Genomic DNA, 22,197 nt, shown 5'->3' with positions numbered 1-22,197 from the left:
GTTTTCCACCATATAACAAATTACCTTTTAGTTGTAATAATAATATTTCTGTAAGATCTGTCAGGAAATATTAACACAACACAAGGGTAATTAAGTTAAAGCCATACCTTTCACATTGTTATGATAATAAAATACCTGTAATTTTCAAGGTAGAACATTTTTTTCTTTATATATGAATCATTTTGTAAGGGCTTATTAATCTAATATATTTATACATTAACAATTTTTACATGAAGATAATATATATCAATTGTGTTTGGATTAAGATCTTATAATCAAAATATAAATATAGAAATAAAATTATTGTAGACAAGTATTAACATAGTGCAGATATTTCCCTCTTGATGGTAGGTGATTTATAAGTTTCTTTTCTGTAGTACCATATTAAATTTAGTGATTTCTTTTTTTGTGGTATATTCACGTTCTTTAAAAAGGATGATAATAAGAAAAAACATACTTGTATGCATGTAAGGGTCATGGGAAATATATGTGTTTTTTAAAAAATTTTTTTAACCTCCTTTATTATTGAGAGACAGAGAGAGACAAACTGTTAGCAGGGGAGGGGCAGAGAGAGAAGGAGACACAGAATCTGAAGCAGGCTCCAGGCTATGAGCTGTCAGCACAGAGCCCGACACCGGGCTCAAACTCACAAACCTAGAGATCATGACCTGAGCCTAAGTCAGACACATAACTGACTGAGCCACCCAGGCGCTCCATGTGTGTATTTTTAAAGGTTTTATCTATTTATAAAACACTTGGGTTCTTGAATGTTCAAAAGTTCACTAACTCTAGTCAGTTCTAATGATTTTGTTTGGTTGTTTAAAAATATTTGTATAGAATCTGTGGTATATTTTTTATAAAGCATGAACCAGGTTTCCTCCACTATTTAATTATTAAAAGATGTTTCATTGAAGTTTATCAATATAGATTTAATTCCAAATTTTTATTTACCCATAACAAGGATTTACAATGGAATAGTCAGAAATGATTCTTTGAAGGAATTTTGTAAACATTTCTATATGTTGGAAAATAAACTAAAGAAAGATTAATATAGATGAATAATTAGTGGGATTAAGAGGATAATAAGTGCTAAAGATACTGATACTAATCATGTAGTTTTACCACATTTTAAATTAGGTAGAAACTAGTCATTCATTGGTAAAAATAATAAAGATTTTAAAACACGTGAAGAATAATTCCCAGGATTTATGTGATTAGCTTTTATTAAATATTTGTATTTTTGTGGCATTAATCACAGAATAAAAGGTAGTGTCAATTATTGATGACTAGATTTTTTTTTTTTTTGGTTAATATGTTTGCTCTGTGAATTTCATTCTTATTTATATACCTTAAACTCTTCCAGTTGTTAGATAAGGATGATTTTGGACAAATGATAATCATTATCAGCTTATGTAGAGCTACTGCTAGACTCATCTATTTTTATAGCTTGTTATCTTTATTTTAATTTATTTGATTGTAGAAATGCAAGAGAGTGGGTATAGTACAATGTTCATCATCTTGTAGTGGATGGCAGGAATTGGAAGAATTAAGCTTGAATTCTAAATCCATGGCTTATTAACTTTGAAATCACAGTTGCCTTATCCATAAATAAAGTACTGGTTGTAATCAACTCATGATAAAGTATATAGAGAAATATTAAAAACATGCACATATGCTTGTTCCAATTAAATACAATAAATTGCTATTTAAGAACACAGGGGAAGTCAGAGTGGATGCAGAGACCTCATTTTTAGAGAGAGGTGTCTTGTACTACCACCAGTCTCCATTTTAGAGTATTTATAGAAGTGTCTGTTTTGATGCATTGAATTGCCCTTTTATTTTCTTTGATAATAATTTTTATCAGATTCTATTGCCATCTGTCAACAACTTATTTCACAACCTAATCTTTGAATTACATGTAAACTAAATGGTAAATTAATTGGAACTTATATGAAGAAAACCATAGCTCAAGGAAGTATATGGTCACATATATAATGTATATGTATGTGTGTGTATACATATATATGTGTGTGTGTGTGTGTGTACATACATACATATATACACACACAATTAATTTGAGCTATTAACATTTTTGAGTATTTATCTGTTAATCACTTTTGGTAGGTTGGTAGAGATAAATACTGATAAGGCTTATGTTTTAGTTATCTATTGTTACTGAGAGATAAAACAACCCAAAATGTATTAGCTCAAAACCACACTGATTTATGATTTCTCAGGCCTCAACAGGATAATTCTTTTGCTGTAGGTTAAGCAGAGGTCAGCAGTGCAGCTAAATTCAGCTGTTGAGGTTGACCAGAGCTGGAACGTCTAAGACAACCTCTATCTTCCAGAGTTCCTTTCCATATGTTGTCCCATCATTTAAGAATCTAGTTTAAGATATTTTACAGTATGGTGGCTACCTTAAGAGGGAATTTTTCACATGGGCAGGTAAAGAGTGCGTATATTAGGGGGTAGTACACAAGGGGGTGAATACCTGGAAATATGTTTATAGGGAGCTGGCAATGTGACAGTATATCACAGTCCACTCTCTGGATTCTCAAGATTAGTGTCTTTCCTTCATGTACACAACCCCACATTCTCCCAAACGTTTATTCCATTATGGCATCATGTTGAAGTCCAGAAGAGCACTGTTAAAACCAGCTCCAGACGTAAATGAAGCTTCATAGCTCAAGTTCCTCTTGATCTGGAGAAATAAGAACTAAAAAGATAAATTATCGTTCCTTACACAGAACACATGGGATAGGGACAGGATAATTGTAAAAGATTTTCCCGTTCCTAAAGGCTGGGAACACAGCAGTTACTGGTCCATTGTGATTCTGAGATACAGCTGGATGTTGTCAAGATCTCTTATAATAAGGGAGGGTAATGAATGTTCTTTGATTGGAGCCCAGTTCTGCTCCCTGGGATTGGTTCTCTGTGGTACTTAGTTTCATTCTGTGGTTTCTGGCTCTGCCTTCTGAGTCATCCCGTCCCTCCCTCTCTCCCTCCTTCCTTCCTTCCCTCCCCTGTCTCTGTTTATTTTCATCTTCCTTGTTTATAAGAATTATTTATGTGTCTGTTTCACAGGGCTGTCAGATAAAGGAGTATTTTAAAAGCATGTGTGTAATTAAGGGTAAGAAATTTATTGCTATGAATGGCCATAGCATTGAGAACCAAGCTCTGCTGATAGTTAAAGGTGGACACTAGTGGTATACCTATGGAGTGCTCTGTGTCTTCTCATTTCTGTGAAATAGGGAAGTTTTATTCAAGGAGGGTTACAGTAGATCTGGTTGCTTTAGATCTGGAAATCTCTAAAAATATCTTTATCCCTCATTTATAAATCAAGATGCTAAATTACTGAGAACAGAGTTTTATTCCCCAGGGCCACTCAGTAACTAATACCAGACTAAGAACTAAAACCTAAATATTTTTAAGTCTGGTCTTTGTGTTTTTCCTCCCTACTTTGTTCCTTCTCCCATTCCTCAGTTTTCTCTTTCTTTCTGTTTCTCTTTGATTTCCTCATTCTAGGCATCTATACCCTTAATCCTGATTTAACTTTTCCTGTCTGTCCACCAGTGCAGAGGAGCCCTAAGTTATTATTGATCATTCATTAGGGCTTTTTTTCCTGTGTTTATATTTTGGAATCTGATATGAACACAGTTAGGACAGTATCTACATATCTATTCTGAAATTCAGGATACTGATAATGATGGAAAAATTTATAGGCTTACCTGAACTTTGCTGTTAGATACGATAAACAGGAAAAATTATAATGAGGTTTTAGGGATTCTGATAATTTACTTGAATAGATTTGAGAACTCTTGGTCTGCTATATAACAAAAACACGGTAAGCTGGTTTAAAACAGAATTAATCTGTGTTTACTCATACTATCAATTATTTATGAATGATGTGTATTTATTTGCATTTAAATAACTCATCATTATATTTTATCCTAAAAGTTATACTACTCAATATTTGAACATGTGATTCATTTCTCTGTAATATTGTTAAGGCATATCTAGATCCAAATGCTAGGTGCGTAAAGGGGAGAGGTTCTTTTATTCTTGCTATCAATCAGGTTTAAATAGACATAAATATTATATTATGCAGATATGCTAAAATTTATTTATTTTTTTTAATTTTTTTTCAACGTTTTTATTTATTTTTGGGACAGAGAGAGACAGAGCATGACGGGGGAGAGGCAGAGAGAGAGGGAGACACAGAATCGGAAACAGGCTCCAGGCTCTGAGCCATCAGCCCAGAGCCTGACGCGGGGCTTGAACTCACGGACCGTGAGATCGTGACCTGGCTGAAGTCGGACGCTTAACCGACTGCGCCACCCAGGCGCCCCTACAGATATGCTAAAATTTAAAACCAAACAGTCATTTAGGTTATTCTGTTATATATAGTAAGCAGTATTTTATTCTCGGCACAAATCTCAACTTATTTTTCATAACTATTTTAATTTTATCTCACAGGTTTATAATTAAAACTATCATACTTAGGCATAGTGGTGTTACATATTTTATTTTTTTAATTGTCTTAATTTATTCCACAAAGAATTTGAATAAAAAATAATGTTGATTCATGAAGCATTAATTTACATCAAATAGTCTTTCACTGCATATATCTAAGAATATCTTAACACTATGGAAGAAATAATTGGAAACAATTAACATGAAAAATTGAATGCAATTTTTGTTCAGTAGTGAATTTTGAAGTGATATGAATTTCTAATAAATTCCTCTTGGATATTAATTTAAAACAAATCTCATTAAGACAGTGGCACTTGTACTTAGAGATAATAGAGTTCGGGCTTTTACGCTTATGTATGTACAAACACGCGGCAAGCATATATTCTTCCAGCCTTTAAGTATCACATGATGTGATTTAACAAATAACACTTGACTATGGAAATAAAAGTTCTGAAACACTGAGAATTTTTTTAAACACTCTTCCTCTTTCTACATATATGCTTTTACTTATATATTTTTCTCTAGTGCTGCTTTAAAATTCAGGAGGAAAGGATTCTGGCAGTTCTCAGACCATTGCATTACTGTTCACTGAATGAATGGGATATACAGGGCCTTTGGTGACATAGCTATTGATTTGATCTCCTGAAGAGTGTTGTTATTAAGGCCTCATGGCTCTGTCCTCTGCTGCAGTTCAGAAACATTTATGCTCTGTGTTTATGATCTTCTGTCTAATCATGTTATCAGAGATGATTGTGGAAGCAGAGAGCATAAAGAAATTTTGAGACACCAGGATTTGCTGACATTAAATAAGGGGGTTTGAGGATATGATGGAAAGCTAAAAGTTGAGATTGGGATCAGAAAAAAAAGGGCATACTTATTGGCCCAAATAGTATCTTCACTTTCTAAAGGTTTTCAAAACTAAATATAAACTCTACAATATAACCTTCAATTCCAAATAAAGCTGCTTTTTCATGAAGCAATTCCTGACTTTCACCCAGCTTGAGAAGAATATGAAATCAAGAGGCTCCAAGGAGTCTAAAAATAGAAGGTATTATTTCCAAGAAAGATAGAGTAAAGTTAAATAATTATATTTTGTTCTTTGTCACAATTTTAAAAATAGGTTAAAACATAAGCTGGCTTGAAATGATCATTTTTAGTATGTGATTTTAACTAAATTTTAACTTCAAATTTAGTAACTATTTTACTCTCTGCTGACTTGAATGTTAAAACTCCTATTTCTATAGGGGCTATCCTTAATTTTAAAAAATCCTTTCTTAATACATATATTTAAAAAAAGATATTGGGGAACCTGAGTGGTTCAGTCAGTTGGGCGTCCAACTTTGGCTCAGGTCATGTTCTCATGGTTCCTGGTTCGAGCCCTGCGTCGGGCTCTGTGCTGACAGCTCAGAGCCAGGAACCTGCTTCTGATTCTGTGTCTCCCTCTCTGTGGCCCTCCCCAACTCATGCTCTGTCTCACTCTCTCTCTCAAAAATAAATAAACATTTTAAAAAATTTAAAAAAAAGATAAAATTATTTAGCATCTCTATTCACTTTTCAAACATAGTATACTATGCCATCCACTAAAATTGCTAACAATCTTGAAATTTAGTTCTACCTTTTAAAGAAATAGAATTTATAGGTTTATAAAGTCACCCCTTAGATACATCAAGATATATTAAGTTTTTATACTTGCTAATTTTTTCTTTATTATCTCCTGTTACCTGGGTTCATTATGCTATTTGCTGAAGTATATTTCTAATCTTTTGGCAAGGTACTATAAGTGTTTAAACTCTTCATTTAGTGTATATTTACAAATAGCTTTATTTTAACCTCCTTTTTCAAAGATTATTTACTTGCATACAGAATACTAGGTGACTATTATACTTCCTTAACATTCTGAAAATATTATTTCCCTGTCCATGAGAATCTATTGAAATTGTAGCTGCTAATGTTCTTCTGACTAATTCTTATTACTTGGGAGGTTATAGGTTCCATATATTTGGTTTTCAGTTACATTATGGTATAACTGGTGTGCATTTATTTTTTCCTGCTTTGCGTTTTTTTAAAAATATTTTTTAATTTTTTTTTTTTTTTTTTTTTGAGAGTGAGGGAGGGGCAGAGTGTGAGCATGGTAGGGGCAGAGAGAGAGACACACATAGAATCTGAAGCAGGCTCCAGGCTCTGAGCTATCAACATAAAGCCAGATGCAGGGCTTAAACTCATGAGCCGTGAGATCAAGACCTGAGCCGAAGTCAGATGCTCAACCGACTGAGCCACCGAGGTGCCTCATGCTTTGCATTTTTTTAAATTAAGAAAGTGTGTGTGTGCATTATTTTTTTCTGTTCTCTATTTCTAGAATATATATTAGATATTTGTTAGAGACTTTCAATATTGTCATCTTTGTGATTTTTAAACTATTTAACATTTAATATCAACTTTAGCATTGATTTCTAGGTTATGAATTTTTCACTCTGACTATACCTAGTTAAGTTTACCTCATCTATTAAGTTATCTTTATCTTCACTAGTTTTTGCTATTCATTTTTTTTTTAATTTCTCACTTGTTGTTTTTTTTATTTCTGCCTGATTTGTTTCATAGTTTTTCTCTTCTATAGATTCTTTATGGATCTTAGTCACATTAAAATTAATTTTGAAAGAAATTTGTTCTAAATTAATCTCCCGATCTCAGTGTATTGGTTATATATTTAAGCATTAGTGTCTTTTTTTCTTTTTTTCTTTTTTTGGAATTGTTACTTGTAAGGCTGTTTTCTATTTCTCTCTCTCTCTTTTTTTTTTTTTTTTTTTTTAATTTGGAGATGTTGTAGTTGGGCTAACTCTGCTCCCTGAGGCTTTATATAAAGCTATAAAGCAAACTTAAGAGCACTAATAAATTTACCAAATAATTCATATTGGAATTCTTGGTTGATAGGAGTTACACCCAGTGCAGTGATTCAAGGATCTAGGCTTCTTGCATTTAGGGGACCCACCATCTTTTAAGAGTTTTGTAGTTATCTGTGTCCAGAAATTGCAACAGGAGATTGGAGAAGGTACAGGTGATTTTTAACCAACTCAGATATGAAGAGATACATCATTTTACGTACCAACAGTGAGAACTGGTTATATAGTCACACCTAGCTGGAAATAGAGGTAAGATGTTGTTAAGTGATGTCCCTGACTCAGTAGTTACTTTCCAACGATGCTTCTCTATTATAGAAGAGGAGGCCCTAGTTTCTGTAGCTACTTGGTCATCTCTGCTGTAGTCTACCACTTTACCCACAAAATGTGTATGCTCATCCTCATATATCTGGTAATACAAAGTTTTCTCCACTAGGTTCACATATGTTTTGTCAACTGGTGACCCACAGATTGAATGAAAACCTACCTACTCCTAACATAAAATACACAATAGTTGAAATACATAGAAAACCTTTCTTTCTTAAGAAAGAATAAACCCAGCCATAGCCATGATGGATAGGCATTGTAAAGAACAGATCTGGGCATGTGAGTTCACTGGGACATTATTACCCATTGTTCTCAAAGGCCATTGACTCCACTGTGAGCCTCTTTTATCATCCTGACAACTTCTGAAGTAGTTATTGGTGGCTGAACAGCTTTCATACCTGTTTTATGATAATGTTTTGAGCTTGATGATCATTTCATAGCTATAGGAGACCAGACCAAATTTGTTGGCAATAAAATTTCCTAAAAGTCAAATTAGACTTTTAATCTATCTGTCAATCCATGTGCCAGAAACTACACAGAAGTCTACACCCAAAGTTCTTTCTTGGACATAGTTTTCAAGTATGAATACTTAACTAATGTATCTACTTGCTTCATTATTCATATGCTTTGTTAACCTAATGGCAACTAAGTTGAGGTCACTATAAAATAGGGGTGGGTAGATCTTGGACATAGGTCTGAGTCTTTTTGTTTAAGATGTCTTAATCTGTTTTTGGTGCTAGAGCTGCTTTTTCTTAATTTCCTCTCCATGTGATGGAGCAGAAGTGATCTTTTATAATCCTGAAAGCACTAAAGTTCTATACTCTTCTTTCCTTTTCTTTGAAACTTTCAATCCAGCCAATATTGATTGAGGTCACCTGTTCCTGGAAATAACTTGTTAGATGCATCAAGTTTCAGTGAACACAAATAAATCAGTACTTTACCTGCCTTCCAAATTATTGCAGATAAAATTTTACAAAGAAAGTTACTATTATGTAATGTGGTCTCCCATCAGTGTAGTCTCCTATTACAATTTTACATATCACTTGTCTTCTGACTGCTAAGCTAATGCAATATGTTTTAGGTTTTGGTTTTGGGTATATCCCAGTTGAAGAGGATATATATATATATATATATATATATATATACACACACACACACACACACACACACACACATATATATGTGGATATATTTGTAGATAGATATTTAAAAGCTGAGAAAACAAAATTCCAAATTCTGGAGTCTAACATATAGTTTATTTTTCACATACATTAGACCCCAAAGTGTTCCTGGTTGTTGACAGTTTTCCCTCATACAAAGAATAGAGAATTACACCATTTCCACTTGTAGCTTCATTATCACATATGGCCTTATAGTCATCTGTATCCAATGAGTGAAAGAAGAAGGAGAGCATATACAGTACATACCTTTTTCTTAAAAGTTTTGGCATAGGAGTGACTTATAAATTTTACCTACAGTAGCCACACTTGTAAAAATTACATAATCCATAGACTAAAAGCTTTTCAGTGTGAACCTTAATATTAAGCTATGTATGTCCAGTAAGTATAATCAGGATTTTTTTCTATCAACAGACAAGCAGAAGCTGTGTAACAATGTTACATCAAAGCAGATACAAACTGAACTAATTATGCTAAATTAAACAGTAAAAGAAAAGTTATTTGTATGTATCCATACCTTATTCTGTTTTCATAGGAAAAAATAGGATTCAACTATTTTGAAGAAGGGGGTGATTATTTCTACATAGCATCCACAAGTAAACATTCAGCATAAACCTTACACTGGAATATTATGTAGTACATTGAAGACATAATGGCAACATTTTACCAGAGAAGAAAAAGATCTTACTTTTCATTTTATAGAAATATAATAAAATAATAAAGTATTGTATTTATTAAATCTGTATATAATTCAGATTAAATCATATTCTAAGCATCAAAACAACTATAAATAGTACAATTATAATATGCATATTAAAATTTGGGAATAATTTCATGTTAAAAATTTTTCATTATATATTCATAGCTAGCTTTGGAAGTACAGAGGTATGATTGACTATTCTCCATATGAACAAAAGTGTAGTAATTTGCATTTTCAGATATTTACATATTTAAACTCTAGGGAAATATATTTCAAAGGACAACAAAATTGTGAGAAAAACAAGCATCAAAGGAAAAACTTGATGCAGAAAAAGGAGTGGGTGAAACAATGTAGAGATATAAGTACATTTAATATGTTTATTTGGTTTAAGAAATCTTGTGATCCTTTGTGAGAAAAGCATTCTTGATTTCATTTATAAGTTACTATAATTACCTAGGAGTTAGTGATAAATACACATTGTGATGACATTGGGGGACATTAATATTTTTGAGTCTTTGGAAGTAACAACGTATTAAAGAGATCACTGGTGTTCTCAGTTATGCACATGGCCTTTTTAAGAAGTAAGTCTTTTTTTGTACTTGAGATTTTTCTTTTTTACATATAATAGTATACAGTAAAAGAATTTAGTGTTAGAAATAGCTTTCTATCATGATTCTGTATGAGCAATAAACTTTGATAACCAGTTACTATTTTCAGTCTGAGCTTAGGACAAACTATCTGTTTTCAGAATGATTTCCAATAAATAAGGAATGTGGTATTTAGTCTCAGTTTTACAGGGAACTGTAGAACGGTGATAAATTTAAAGGGATGGAGATTTCCAATTGCCAGTTGCTATATACAAGGACTATCACCATATAAAGAAGCATGCAATACCAAAATTGATGGGAACTCTGGGAGCGTAAAAACAAGTGCTGCTTTATCTTCAACAGTGGACAGGGAAAAGGCATGATTTATTCCTATTATTTGACAGCATCAAAAGTGACTGTTAAAAAAGTCATGAAAACCTCTTAAAAGATGCAAACCCTGTTTCTTTGGACAGAAATAAACAACCATTGTTTTGGATAGAATTCTTTAAGTAGAATCACTCCATTTTTTTTTTGTCTTTTTATTAAAATGACTAATATCCGTATTTCTTTGTTTTATTTCTATTCTTGTTTTAAAGTTAACTATTATCCAGGGTGGGTTGTTTTTTACCCTATCACAGTGAAAAATCTTATACTCTTTATCTCTATGTTGACCAATTAAATATTTTTAATAAAATTAATTGTAAAAATTTTAATTGGTAAAACTTCGAAATAGCAATAAATATGGATTATGTGAGAGCTTTTTAAAAGACTTTTTAAAATTAATTTACTAATTGCATTATGACCAAGAGCATACTCTTCTTAAAGTCTAATTATATGTGACTATATTCACAAGTAATTCAGATTGCTTAATGTGAATGAATTTGCCAGGCAGATAAAATGTTATATTTAATTGTATACTTTTCAAAATTATTCTGTAAATAGCATACATTAATTAGATGATATTTTTGTTCATGATAGTTGCTGAATATTTAAAAATTTCACAGGCATCTATTTAAGGGGACTATAAAATTCCTCTATAAACCTATTGATGAGGTATGTTATAACAATATATTTCCTTAGATGACCCATCTTTGATTCATTAAATTAATTTGGTGTCAATGCATTTATTTAATGTTGAATTATACGTTTTTCTTACATTTTTTTTTTTCAACGTTTATTTATTTTTTTGGGACAGAGAGAGACAGAGCATGAACGGGGGAGGGGCAGAGAGAGAGGGAGACACAGAATCGGAAACAGGCTCCAGGCTCTGAGCCACCAGCCCAGAGCCCGACGCGGGGCTCGAACTCACGGACTGCGAGATCGTGACCTGGCTGAAGTCGGACGCTCAACCGACTGCGCCACCCAGGCGCCCCACGTTTTTCTTACATTTTTAAAAAATTGGCCAGAAGGTATCCTAATGCAATGAAGTAAAAATGTGTTTTGAGTGATGTAAAGAAGAATAGAATAATTCTTAGATGAGAAAGTGTGTTTGTGGATGAGAAACTGAAACATTCAGAAGATATAAATATTAATTTAGGATCATAAATCACATTCAAAATTCTGATTTATCATTGTTTTAGCTACTTTGAACTCAGTAAAAATGATTATAAATTTTATGTGAAATAATAAATGGAATGACATGTGGATTATTTGAAAAGAACAGTAAAGGTGAGCAAGAACCCTGACAGATATTAAAATATATTCATGGGAAATTATTTAAAATACGTAGTTATTAAGTCCCAAAGAAAAATATTTTGTCAGTGGTACCAAGTAGAAAGAGAAAGAAATAGACGAAACTGCATAAAGTAGTTTAATTTGTGGTAAATAGAGATCACTAATGGGGAAAATTGATGGATTATTTAATACAGTCGTTCTTAGTTAATAAGGGTTGAGATTGGTGAGGGAAGAGCAATAATGATTTGGGTGTAGGGTCATCACTATCACCTCTTACTAAGTCCTAGAGGAATTACCTTAACTGTTGAGGTAATCTTTCTTTAGAATGTGTGTAATTAACCTCCACCTACCTTAGTTTAGGGAACTATGGGAACAACAGGAATGCCACAGAGAATTTCTTGTTGCAATAAAATGAAGCCTAAGGCAAAGTTACAATGAAAAGATGCTGATTCTAAGATACATATTAGATTTTTCATGGAAATTCACAACTATAATGAAACAGTAATTTTTTTTAAGAATTAAAAAGGCAAAAGAGAAACATTACTAAAGTACTAAAGGATGAGACTTTACAGCAAAAATTGTTTTTGTTTTTCATTTGTGTTTTAAAGAAGGCATCATCTAGGTATTAAATATGGAGTTTGGTCAATCAAAGGAAAATCTTAGATTATTTTTGGTATTGTGAAAGGAAAAATGATCAGACATTGTTAAAGAACTGTAAGGCAGACATTATTTAAGGGGACTACTACAAAGGAGTTTTGGAGTAGAGGAGAGGAATTGAACTCTGAATTCAACAAGGAAAAGTGGGAATATTATGGACAAAGAACAGGGTAGGGGTCAGTGGTTGGAAAATTATTAAGAGGAAACATCAGAGGTAAGGGATGATTCTGGCTGGACTGATCTGACAGGATTCTTGCTAATGGCAGATTAGGGTGATCAAATATCAGGAGATAAGGAAGTGGCCAAATATTGGGTTGAGGGATTCTCTCTAAATTTAAGACTTAGCACGATTCTTGTTAAAACTAGACTTTACATGAATAGAAACAAAAGCCCATTGTTGGGTCTAGTTGAGCAGAGGGCTTAAAGAAGCCTGTCTAAAGTTTGGTCAAGGAGAGACTCTGTCAGTATCATATAATACCCTATAGCAGGGCTTGGCAAACTATAGCCTGCTTGCCATCCCAGCCCATTTTTGGAAATAAAGTGTTTTGGAGAACAGTCAAGACTTTTCATTTACATAGTGTCTATCACTGCTTTTAAGCCACAAGAGCAGAGTTGAGTAGTTGATTCAGATACCATATGGCTCATAAACCTAAAATATTTTTTTATAGATAATGTTTGCAAAAGTCTTTCCTATAGGCAGATTAAAGCATATCTGAGAAATATGAAAAAAAAATATCAAACTTTTTCTTTCTGTTACTGAAACCCAAGTTCAGCTGCCCGTCATTTGTAAGGCCAGTACTCAAGAGATGAGTTTTGATTAGAAAGGAAATAGGAGTTTTATTCAGGAGGCTGGCCACCTCAGGGGGAAGGCCAAAGGCCAACTGTGAGGTTTCTGCCTGGCCCAGTGGTTTTTAAATGAGTTTAGGGTAGTTAATCAATAAAGGGAGTACAGTGGTCTGTGATATTTCTTGATTACGTGCAGACTCCATCAGTGCCAGCTACAGACGTTATCTCAGTGCTTGGAGATTGTGCAGCAGGGTCTGGTTCCTGAGTGCCTGTGGGTTGTGCAGAGGTGCTCTGTTCTTTCTAGAAAAGAATGCATGATCTATAGATACACAAAGAAAGGTTAATCAATCACCTGGCTAAGGGTGTTGCTAAAGCTTAAAGAATACTAGGTTGGCCAGAGGGGCTTAGGCCATTTCATTTTGAGCCAATTATTAGGGTGTAACGTTTTTGCAATTAAACATAGAATAAAACCTCTAGTGGAACGGTTTTCCTTCAAAGTTAGCCATTTTTTTTATTCATTCATTTATTAAAGTGTCTGTGCTAAGGAATATAATTTCAAAAGCATTCAGTGGAGGATTTCATATTGATTTATTTTGGGGAAACGAGATTTTTATTAAATATCTGAGAGAAAAGATCAGTTAGTAAAAGATGTAGGGTTTGTGTGTGTTTTCATTAGAGGAGAATTAGTTCAGAGCTGTTTGCTTATAAGACCTTTCTCAAGGACTCTCTTTGATACTAGCTTGTTAATTCTTATTCAGCAATATCTTGACTGGTTCCCATACTAGACACTGACAGTGTATTTGTTAAAAATTGGCAAGTTGATTGTTTATATTCTTTGTGTAAAATAATAGGCAGGAGCAAATGATAAGTAAAAATCGGTTTGTCTTAGAAATTACAGTTTTACTTAGAAATTACAAGAAAACAGACTTTATGTGAACTATAAGGTACAATTTCCAGTGGTTCCCCTTTTTGCTCCTAATTTCAGATTTTATTGAATTTTCAACAATGGTAGATATATGTTTATTAATGTAGGCTATAACCTTAACATTTATTGCATGCCTCTTATATCCTAGGATCTATGAATTGCTATGAATTACCGTGATCTCTGCTGCACAATACACACAGACCTTGCCATACAATGCTGTTCAAACAATTGAGCTGTTACTTTTATGAAGGCACATACACTCGCATAGCGCCCACAATTTGATATATTTTGCTTGTTATGTTATAAAATATATTTAGAATGAGTATTTTTAAAAAGATTCTCCCCAATTTTTGATAATCCTGAACAAGTATCTTTTTACACACATATTTCTAAAGTAAGCAATAAATTATACCTGTTAAAGAATAATAAAACCTTTGTTTTCAGCTAAAATAATAGTTTCAAATTATAAAGGGTGTTTTGTATGATGCTTTATGTATGTTTATGAGTTTTTTTGTGATCTGCATCTTCAGTTGTGCCCCCTTGCAAACTTATTATTACTTTATTTTGTCATTCATTTATTTTTGTTTCTCTTTCTAGCTCTACCCCCTACCCTCTCTCTTATTTATGCCTTTAAAGAAATTAACTCACTGAATATTTTACCTGAATATTTTACTGTAGAATTGTGATTACATTTATGCTCTTCTTATCTTGTCTTTTAATATAGCTAGATATAGATATATAGATATTCTAGTTATTCATTATAATTCATCACAATTAAGGATTTAGAAAAACCATTTGGCATTTAATCTTAAAATATATTTTCAGTATTTCACAGTGAGCATTATCATCTCCTTTTTAAGGAGTGTCGGTCTGCCTTATGTTATTTACTATTTGAATAGTCTTGCTCTTCAAATAGAAGAGTTCTTTCCTTTCTTTCTCCCTTCCCTCCTTCTCTCCCTCCTCCTTCTTTCCCCCCACCTTTCCTTCTCTCCCTACCTCCTTTGTTTTAATAATGTCTTGGAATAAATACAGAAAAACTTGATTGGAAGAAATGGAGAAATAATTGCTTAATACATCATTTTCTGTTAAGACTCTTTGTGTATAACTGGCATTCTTAAGAAGAGACTATGATCTTTGAACTGTAGATATTAGTGATACTTATACAATTTAATGGCCTGATTGCTAAATGGAAAACATATCATACAATTCTTATGCCTACTAATGAAACACTAAAGAAAGTCTAGCACTGCATCTGAAATGTATCTTTAAATGAGTATTACTTCAAAGGCAAGATCAAAGTATAAAATAATTCCTCAAGGAGATAGCAGTGTTTTTTTGAGAGAATTTTCCTCTCCATGTGATAACAATGAACGTTTATTTATTTACTGTCTGATGGCCATGGAGTAGTAGTATTTCATGAGAAATATCTCAATTTTGCCATGACAATTTGACGGAATTCCCACATGGCCAGCATTTCAAAGTTTGTCTTCTATATATATTCAGAAACGTGATAAAAAATGTTAATTCTAATTAAAATTATGCCTAGTTCATTAGTAGATCTAATGAAGCCTCCAAGGATAAGTAAATCAAAATTGAAGATTATTGACAGAAGTTTTATTATTGGAGAAAAAAATAATTATCAAATCATTGACTTTGTTGGTTATCTTCACTCCTTTTCATAGAAAATTATTAAAGTTAGGAATTAAAAAGGGAGTAACATAAAACATCATTCTAAAAATATCAGTGGAACTATTTCCCCAGAAACATCACATACGTGTATATTCTTTCCCAAAATATCTGGGAGGGCTTGGATTATAGCTAATTTCATTTCTTGGGGTGCTTGGGTGGCTCAGTCGTTTAAGCATCTGACTTTGGCTCAGGTCACAATCTCTCGGTTTATGAGTGTCAGGCTCTGTGCTGACAGGTCAAATCCTGGAGCCTGCTTTGGATTCTGTGTTTTCCTCTATCTCTGTCCCTTCCCTGATCACACACACTCTCTCTCTCTGTCAAAAATTAATAAATATTAAAAAAATTATACAGCTAATTTAATCTCTTATACAGAAAGACCATCAGGCTCTGTCTGGACCATCTTAAATTTTTTTTTAAAAATGTTTTTATTTATTTTTGAGAGGGAAAGAGACAGAGTGTGAGCAGGGGAAGGGCAGAGAGAGTGGGAGGCACAGAATCCGAAGCAGGCTCCAGGCTCGGATCTCTCAGTACAGAGCCCGACATGGGGCTCAAATTTGTGGACCAGGAGATCATGACCTGAGCCAAAGTCAGGCTCTTAACCAACTGAGCCATCCAGGCACACCTGGACCATCTTAAATGCCAAAATAAATATGCTTTTAGAATAAGAGTCTAAGTGTTGTAAGGACAAAAAGTAATTCTAGCTGTTCCCACCTCTAGTTGTAACAATTAAAATGTTAAAAAGAAACATGTATATATCTTTCTATAATAATATAATAAACATAAATATAAATTGTACATATATATATGTGTGTGTGTTTGTGAACAGCTATGAGCTCATGATGATAATCAAAGGGATAAGTTAAAATAACCACATGTACAATGGAAGGGGCTAGAGAGAAGTGTGGACAGTATTAGCAAGGATGGTACTGGAGAGCCTGGTCCCACATCCAAAAGGTACAACTTCCCAAGTACCTTAAGTGGCACTGAGTCACTGAGAACATTACTGGGCTTATTTGGTTCACCAAAGCAGGTGGTTTTTTTTTTAATTAGAAACTGAAAAATTTCACTGATTTAGAAGATTTGTCAGAAGTGATGTTTTGGAATTAAGAGGATTTTTTTCTTTTTTTAATTCAACCCTTTTACATTAAATTTCAGAATGGCTTCAGTTACGGCCTTTTTCTTTTTTTAAGTTTATTTGTACTACTTGAGTATCTTGCACTTTGTTCTTCCTAATGAAAAAACAACAGCTTGATTAATCTTAAAATATAAAAGGCAAATCCCAAATTGGTGAATAAACACTGGAGATTGTGTCTTACTGCAGCGGCTTTCTGTAGGGGTTGGTTTTCTTAGAAGTTCCCTGCCTGTGATGGTCCACATAAGAAACAATGAATTGAGAAGAAATCATGTAGATCCACTAAAACTGAAGAAAAAAGTATAATTATAATAAACTAGGATTAGATTCAATTGTGTGCTGTAAATTTTATAATAGTATTATCTCATTTTATGTACAGAAAATCTAACTGGTGGCCTTAATTATTGCTACTGGTTGAATATTTCTGCCATTTTATTTTTAGATACATTACTGTTTATATACTTTTTATATCCTTTTTATATTCAAATAGTAATTCATATAGAAATTAAATTATGTAGGCGCCTTATGATTTTAAACAATGCATCTTCAGCAATAAAATGAACACTTTGATTTCAAGTAAGTGAGAAAATCTAAAATTTTAGTAATTTTGGTTCAAAGCCATTTCTCTGAATATCAGTAATTTTTTTTTCAATGTTTATTTATTTTTTGGGGGACAGAGAGAGACAGAGCATGAACGGGGGAGGGGCAGAGAGAGAGGGAGACACAGAATCGGAAACAGGCTCCAGGCTCTGAGCCATCAGCCCAGAGCCTGATGCGGGGCTCGAACTCACGGACCGCGAGATCGTGACCTGGCTGAAGTCAGATGCTTAACCGACTGCGCCACCCAGGCACCCCTGAATATCAGTAATTTGAACAGAATCTGTACTTTTATCTTTCCCCTAAACTTTAAATATATTATTATCCAGATTTTTTTTTTGTTTTTATCAGTTGAAGTGATTATTCCCTTTTGATCTTCCACTCATTTTAGATGTATAAAAATATACCGCTGTCAAGAATTATACTTGGCCCTTCAACAACATGAGTTTGAATTGTGTGGGTGCACTTAGAAGCAAATTTTTTTTAATAAATACAGTACTGTAAATGTATTTTCTTTTTCTTATGATTTCCTTAATATTTTCTTATTCTAAGAATACAGTAGATAATTCATTTAACATACAAAATGTGTTATTCAACTGTTTATGTTTTTGGTAAGGCTTCCAGTCAAAGAAGACAATTAGTAGTTAAGTTTTTGGAAAGTCTAAAGTTATATACAGATTTTTGACTGAACCAGACCATTGTTGTTCAAGGGTCAACTATGCTTGAGTTTTCACAGAGATAAACTCTTTATTTTAAAGAGATGATCAAGTATTTAATAGAAATATCTTGATTTCGAAAAAGAAGTAAGCTAGATATAAAAATATCTAACAGCAAAGAGTTATTTGCTTTCTAAAAGATTTGTGTACTTTAAAATAAAATGTGTAAAATTCAGTTAAAAATCAAGAGATAAGGTACCTGCGTGGCTCAGTTGGTTGAGTGTCTGATTTTTTTTTTTTTAATGTTTATTTATTTTTGAGAGAGAGAGAGACAGAGTGAAAGCAGGGGAGGGGCTGAGAGAAAGGGAGACAGAGAATCCGAAGGTAGCTCCAGGCTCTGAGCTGTCCACACAGAGCCTGATGCAAACCTGAGCCAAAGTCAGAGGCTCAAGTGACTGAGCTACCCGGGTGCCACAAGTGTCTGACTCTTGATTTTGGCTCAGGTCATGATCCCAGGGTTGTGAGATTGAGCCCTACATTGGTATCCACACTGAGTGTGTACCCTACTTAAGATTCTCAATCTCTCTCTCTCTCTCTCTCTCTCTCTCTCTTCCTCTGACCCTGTCCCCTCCTCATACTCTGTCTCTTAAAAAAAAAAAATCATGGGATAAATATAAAACTTCTACGTAACAACTTCATGCAGTATAATGACATACAATAAATAATACTTTAAAGTGTGCAGTTTGCTAAGTTTGGACATATGTATATGGCCAAGAAACCTTTAGCACAATTAAGATAATGAACATGTCCATCATACCCAGATATTTCCTCATCAACTTCTATAATTTCTGTCTCATCTGTCTTGCCTATAGCCAGTCACTATAGGCTCTATACCATGGTCCATATTTTCTAGAATTTTATATCACAGGGATTATATAATATGCAGTCTTTTTCCTGGGTTTTTAATTCCACATAATTATTTTAAAACTTATTTATATACTTGCATGTAATACTTCATTACTCTTTTTTCTTGAGTAGTACAGTTTTTGGATTAACCACAAGCTGTTAATGCATTCATTTGTTCATAGACATTTTGATTTCTGTTTTGGGCTATTACAAATAAAGTTGCTGAGAACATTTATGTACAGTTCTTTACATGGACATATGCTTTTATTTCTCTTAGGTAAAAACTATGAGTGGAATATCTAGGTCATATGATGAATGTATACTTAAATTTTAAAGAAAATGATACATTTTTGTAGAGGGGTTCCATTTTATACCCCATTGGCAGAGTATGAGAGTTTCAGTGGGTCCACATCCTTGACAACATTAGGGGTAGTCATTCTCTTTAATTTTACACATTCTGAAGGTGTGTACTGGTATCTCATTGGGGTTTTTATTTCCATTTTCTCAGTGGTTAGTGATGTTGGAAATCTTTTCATGTGCTCATTTGTTCTTTCTGGTGGAGTGTCTGTTTAAATGTTTTGCCTATTTTTAATTATGTTGTTTACATATTATTGAAATTTGAGAGTCCCTTATACATTCCCAAAACAAGTCCTTTGTCAAATATGTGATTTGAACACCATCTCCCTTATTCTGTGTCTGGCCTTTTTATTCTCTTAACAGGATTTCAAAGAACAGAAGTTTTTAAAATTTTGATTAAGTTCAATTTATTTATTTTATGTCTCCTAACTCCAAAATCACAAGACTATTTTTCCTGTATTTTATTCTAGAAGTTTTATAACCTTAGGATTTTATTTAGGTCTCAGATTTACTATAAGTCAACATTTTATATAGGGTGAGAGGTATGAATAAAAGTTTATTTTTTGTTCATTATGGATATCCAGTTGTTCCAACACCATTGATTGAAAAGGCCTTCCTTTCACTACTGAATTGTCTTTGCATGCTTTTCTGATATAAATTTAACATATGTGTAGGTATAATTTTAGACTATTGCTATGATCCATTTGTCTATTTTTATACAATAGAACAATGTTCTTGACTAATGTAGCTGTATAGTAAGTCTTGAAATCAGGAAGAGTAAGTTTTCCAACTTTGTTCTTCTTTGAAACATTGTTTTGGTTAGGTCTTTTGCGTTTCCATATGAATTTTTAGAATCAATTTGTAAATTACTACAAAAAAGAGAAACTACTTGGATTTTAATTGGGATTGAGTTAATTCTATGAATCAATTTGGGGAAAAATGACATTCTAGTAATAGTAATTCTTCTGATTTATGAGTATATTATATCTGTTCATAGATCTTCTTAATTTCCAATAACAATATTTAAAAAAACATTTTTTTTCAACTTTTTTTTTATTATTTATTTTTGGGACAGAGAGAGACAGAGCATGAACGGGGGAGGGAAAAACATTTTTAGTGTATATATCTTCCATATCTTTTGAAATATTTATTACTAAGTATTTCATATTTTGATGTTCTTGTAGATATTTTGTTGATTTTGACTTCCAACTGTTGTTCACATACAGAAATGCAAATAATTTTTGCACATTGATTTTGTATCTTGCAAACATCCTAAACTCACTTACTCATTCTCAAACTATTCCAAAAAATTAAAGATACAGGAGCACTCCCAAACTTATTTTATGAGGCCAGCCTTTCCTTGATACTAAAACCAGGTAATGGTATCACAAAAGAAGAAAATTATAGGCTAATATCACTGGTGAGCACAGATACAAAATTTCTCAATAAAATATTAGTGATCTAAATTCAGAAATACATCATATACCATGATCAAGTGGGATTTATTCTGGGGATGTAAGAATGGTTCTGCAAATCAGTCAACATGATACACCACATCAACAAAATGAGGGATAAATATTGTGAGATTATCTCAGTGGAGTCAGAAAAAACATTTGACAAAATTCAACGGTGATTTATGATAAAAACACTCAACACAATAGGTATAGACAGAATGAACTTCAGTGTAATAAGGCCATGTATGGCAAGCTCACAGCTAATATCTACTCAACAGTGAGAAGCTGAAATCTTTTCTTTTAAAGAACAAGAAAAGGATGCCCACTCTTAGTACATTTATTCAACATAGTATTGGAAGTTCTAGCTAGAGAAATTATGCATAAAAAAGAAATAAAAGGCATCTAAATTGGAAAGGAAGAAGTAAAACTGTCACTTTTGTGGAGAACATGCTTTTATATTTAGAAAACTCAGAAGACCACCAAAACCTGTTAAACTAATAAATTAATTAAGTAAAATAAATATACAAAAATCTGTTGTGTTTTCATACCCTAACAATGAACTGTCAGAAAGAGAAATTAATAAAACAATTCAGTATACAATTGCACCAAACAAATACCTAGGAATACATTTCTCCAAAGAGGTGAAAGATCTTTATACTGACAAGTGTAAGACATTGTTGGAAGAAATTGAGAAAGACACAAATAAATGGAAAAATACTCTATGCTCATGGAGAAGAAGTAATATTGTTTAAATGTCCATATTACCCAAAGCAATCTACAGATTTAATGCAAACTCTTTGATAATGCAATATAAAAATTCCAAAGGCATTTTTAGATGAAACTAAAGCAAAATTAAAATGTGTTTGGACCCACGAAATACTTCAGAGAGCCAAAGCAACTTGAGAAAAGAGAAAAAATCTGGAGGCATTATATTCCCTGATTTCAAACTATATTAATAATCTATAATAGTCAAAACAGTGTGGTATTGGCATAAAAACAAACACGTAGATCAATGGGATAGAGTAGAGAGCCCAGAAATAAACCCATCCATATATGGTCAACTAATTTTTGACAAAGGTGGTGAAAATATATGATAGGGAAAGGACAGTCCCTTCAATAAATCGTGGGAAAACTGGACAACCCCGTGGAAAAGAATGAAACTGGATTGCTATCCTACACCATACACAAAAGTTAGCTTAAAA

General features: G+C 32.9%; 1 protein-coding gene across 4 annotated transcripts in view; it reads left to right on the top strand.

The window, feature by feature from the left end:
* Positions 1-22,197, top strand: part of EPHA6 (EPH receptor A6) — an 889,565-nt gene that overhangs the window by 174,807 nt on the left and 692,561 nt on the right. The gene's annotated exons all lie outside the window — the stretch shown is intronic.

This window comes from Puma concolor, chromosome C2 (assembly GCF_028749965.1).
Source record: "Puma concolor isolate L17-30 chromosome C2, mPumCon1.1.hap2, whole genome shotgun sequence".
NCBI lineage: Eukaryota > Metazoa > Chordata > Mammalia > Carnivora > Felidae > Puma > Puma concolor.
This window is presented reverse-complemented; position numbering and strand designations above follow the sequence as displayed.